A 4,819-nucleotide genomic window follows, 5' to 3' on the forward strand; every position below is an offset into this window, starting at 1 on the left:
TAAAATTGCTTATTTCTCTGGATTTAAACATTCTTTGAAACATTTGGGATAATGTAAGTACACAAGTCAGCAAAATATATAACACTGTTCTAGTGGTTTTTGGATATTTTAATAAAAAAAATCTTACATATTGTGCCTTTAAATGTTCCTAAACTGAGGTGTGCTCTATAATCTTCATTGTCAAGTACATCTATTGCTGTTGCTTTTCTTTCATTGTCTCATCACAAAAGAAAAATATCCTCCATAAACCTCAAGCTAAACACTCTCTTCCTGTCCTGTTTGCCAAACTTCGCTGTTTTCTGTCATTTCCCCCCTCTTCATAACCACAGAATTCCTCTTCTTTGGTAAAACAAGACTCGATTCACTTGTTTGCGTATCAGTAAATAGCTTCCATATGCTTGGCTGCAAATACATCCCTCCGACATCATTTCCAGTGCATTTCATAGTAGGATTTTATGTGAATTCCTCATGTTTGTGTACATCACTTTGTCACTATAAACAGTTGCTGTTTAATAATGATTGTTTTCAAGTAGGTTTCCCAAAGTCCGTGTTCACACTTTTCAGAGGAACCAATTTACCAATCAATTACTTATAGTTGTCTCTGCATATTGTGGGATATAAGTATTTAGTTAGGCATAAAAGTATATTAACTAATGTTAAATGTTTTTTAATTTATTTTATTTTTTATCAAAAGACATTTATAATGTTCAAATGTTTTAAAAGATTAAATAAATGCTGATCTTTTGAATTATCTATTAATCTGAATATTCTGGGGAAAAACAGTTTACACAAAAATATTAAGCAGCAATGTTTTTGAAACTTATAATAATTAGATTTTTTTTCTTAAGCACCGAATCGGCATATTAGAATAATTTCAGAAGGATCATGTGACATTGAAGACCTGAGTAATGGCTGCTGAAATGATAGCCATCACAGGAATAAATTACACTTTAAAATATTGTTTTTAATTGCAGCCTTAAGACGCTTCCTTCAAAAACATTAACAAATCTTACTGACCCCAAACTTCAACAACCCAAGAAAAATGTACTTCAGACAGGAAGAGTTATCATAATTTAAAGCATAACGCATCCTCATAATCATTGATATACTAAATGGAGTGTGTGTCCAGTGCAGAGCTTTGTTAAATATGAATCTAAAAAATTAAATAATAATTAATACACTTGTCATTTTTTCTAGTACATGGGTAATTGAAAGCATTTAAATATCCTTTCTTCTGTTGCACTAGACTGTTTTTGCATCAGACTGAGCAAATGAACCCTGAGAAAGAGAGACTGACCAGAAAGTTGACCTTTCCATAATTTGTACTTTTTGTCTAGTCACGACTTAGTTCCTTCAAAGCACACAGTATGCTGTCCTCTTGTGTTTGAAAATCTTTGGTCCAAATGCTCTTTTGGGTTTAGGTCTGGCTGGGTGCAACATGTCCCGGGCTGAAATAGAGTTTTTGTCTTTTCTCCCCTTATCTCCCATCCTGCTGCCTGTGTACTACGGAGGCATTCATCATTGCAGGGCAGCAGTATTTACGAGCCTTCCCTCTCTTTATTAATCTCTCCCAGCTGCCCATGCCTCGGCGCTACACGGCTCGCTCGCACTAAACACCTTCAGGGGCGACCAGCATCTTCAACATGTGGACCGGAAACAGGCCTTTTAATCCAGCACACCACAAATAAACCCCATTAAAAAAGGAAAGGGTTGTGTTTTAATTTTTTGTGCTGAAAGATAGATTTACATGGATTTAATTGTTGTGTTTACTGCGCTCGTTTCAGGGCTTTTATAGTGAAAGGTGACTCCGTCTCTTGGATGAGACTGGGATGGTAAAGGCTGCTAACTAGCCCCTAATGATCAGTCAAAGCAGTTGGATGTCCGGTGGACTGAAATAACTGTTTTCTCATCTCTTTAAGCAGAGCTGTGTATAAGCTGGAGGTGCTTTCATGTGAATTAATTCTTTGTGGCACTCTTTCAGCGCTTTCATGCGAACGGGCAGAATATGAATGTTTTACTGAAGTCTAGAGATTCTTCTCATTTCTCGCTCACTCTCTCCCTCCATGCACGCACGCTCTCATCGCATGGCAAGAGTCCCACACTCACAATCAGCTCGGACTCTGCTTGTTTTACTGGGCTCCCCCCGCCACCTCCTTCTTTCCTTTCCCTCTCTTCCTTCCTTTCCCAGAAATGACACTGTCAGATTTTGAAACATCTTTCTCCGTTGGCACTTGTTTTGCGTTTCCTCTGTGTCTATCTGTTTCTCTTTTGAGAGGACCACACAGAGGGATGACATGCATGAGGTTCGTCCGTACTGGGTGGCCTGAAAGCCTGGAAAACACGGGGTGACAGGATCGGTCTTCAATCAGCACAAGAACTAATGCGCGTGGACGGTGCAAAACCAGTCTCTTGGAGACCCTGGGAGGAAAAACGAAAACCTGGATAATTGCTGTGCAAAGTAGCAGATATGCTTTAGGTCTTTGGCAGTACCCAAGGCTGAAGCTCCCCGAACAACCTGTCTGATGCACCTCAAATGCATCAGCCAAGAAAAGAAAAGCAAAGAGACTTTATCCTCCACATTATGTGCTGAAAGCCATTCTGAATTGTCAGACTTCATGTTGATTCAGTCTTATCTCAGGGGACAGGGAGACTATTCTCATTCAAATGAAGCCGCCTCTGGGAGGCTAGTCACTGCACTTGCTGTCACTTTATAAGCCTCAGTCCCTCCAGCATCCAAAACTTTTAAGTAGATAGTTGGTGCACAACGGCTACAGTAAGGACACACAATAAATGGAGGCTGAATGGATAAAGCTCAAAAAAGTAAAGTTTCATGGAAAGTATGATATACTATTTTGCTTGGACTTGCTGTGCTTTGTGGAGCATGCCATTGAAAATACACCCAATTTCCTGGTTCTTTTGAATGTATGTTTTGATTAACAGATGCGATTCTCATTCGTTCTGCAGTATCGGGCAGTATGAGTGATACTTGGTTGATTATTCTGAGTATCGGTTTCACCTCATGGGCTTGATCAGAGTCTATTAGAGCATACTGAATTCTTTTTCTATTCCCTCAGTTGTGATCACTTCCTCATGAAGCCTGTTACACCAGTGTTAAATCTTTATATTCTTTTTTACTCTTACATCTCCAACTTCTCAAAGATATATTTCGTTACATTGACTGCAGGGTTGGGCAAAATTTGAAGTTGAAGAATTGGTTTCCCTTCTAGAATTTGGTTGGTATTTGAATCTCAGTGGCCACACCCTCTAGGAAGTTGAATCAGAATTTGAATTTGAATTACAGGACGAGTAATTAAATGAATTAAGAGAAATTCATGTATTAAATATAAAGAAGCACAGAAACAAACGTCAAGGCTTTAAATGTCTTAAACTTTCAGACAAGGATTTGTCAAGCCAAAACCTTCCTTTTCTATTTAATAATTATTGAATCTAAAACACCATTTAACCCTAGGAACTTTCATCGTATGGTCAATAAACACCGAGTCATTCTTCAGAACATCTTCTGTGTTCTAGAAGACCATGTCAAGAGCAAATTAATTTCGCCGCTCAAGTTGCACAATTAGCGCTTCCTTGTTAATTTAACAAAACAACTGATTTACACTGACCCCTTCATGAGTTGTTATGCACCTGGTAAATAAATGCACAACAGGGCAAGTTCATTCCAATGAATGCATGTAAATGGCGCATTAAGGTTCTGCAAGCTCAAAGCTCTGTATGTTTATATTAAGGGGCTTCAGTTTTAGGAAACATCAGGTCTCACTGCTGGCAAACGCAAGAGATCAGACTCTCAGTCAACAGTCTTTTCCATCATTGGATGAACAGCAAAGATGTTCTATCACTCACTGCTCTACATATCAGCACTTCAACGTTTGTTTTCCTGCTCTATCTCTGCTCTGGGCCCCCTTCTTCAAATGAAGATGTCCTATTGTAAACTTAGCTTTTGCCCTCATTCATTATCATCACATTGTCAGAGATGGGAAATCATGGGTAATGTTATTTTGGGGATGAAAGAATGAAAAACACTGTCAAATCCAATTTCCTCAGCTTTGTCATCCCGCAGATGTACATCGAGGCGAATGGTACAGATAGCACAGCTGTGAATCATAAGAGCTGAAAATATAAACTGTTTAGTAGTAGAATGAATCTGATGCTCTTTCTGTCAAGATTGTGCCATTACATTCACATGAAATCATTTCAGCTCAAATCCCAAGGACGATCTGCTGGAAGAGGGAAGGTTTTAATACCACTCTCTTGCTTGTGTAAGTGTGATGGATGTGCGCTTGGCTGTTGAGGCATGCAACAGGAGGTTTTCACCCTGAGGTGTATGGAACTTCTTCAAGCCTGAGCAAACCATCGCCAGGAGATATTGAGGAACCAAATGGAATTCAGTTCATTTTAGTTTAATGTTTGCAGGAATTTCGTGTTACAGAATCACAAGTATTCTCAATTTTCTGCCAAATATTTTTCAGCTTCATCACAGGAAATCACCAAGCCACCTATCAGTGAGAAGATCTGAGGAAAGCTGCCAATAGTGAGCTCAGCCTCTCGGTTTGAACATGTAACACAGGATATCAATGCTCAAGATAATAGACAATAAGTCTGTTTATAAGCACAAATGACCACTTATTGTTTGTGCATGTAAACATAATTATTTTGAAGAACATTGAGGTTCAAAACAACACTGGATCCCATAAACATTCATTATATGTACACTTACATTTACATTTACATTTATGCATTTAGCAGACACTTTTATCCAAAGTGGCTTATAGTGTATTCAGGCTATACATTTTTTTTTTTT

Source organism: Cyprinus carpio, chromosome A7 (genome assembly GCF_018340385.1).
Source record: "Cyprinus carpio isolate SPL01 chromosome A7, ASM1834038v1, whole genome shotgun sequence".
Lineage (NCBI taxonomy): Eukaryota > Metazoa > Chordata > Actinopteri > Cypriniformes > Cyprinidae > Cyprinus > Cyprinus carpio.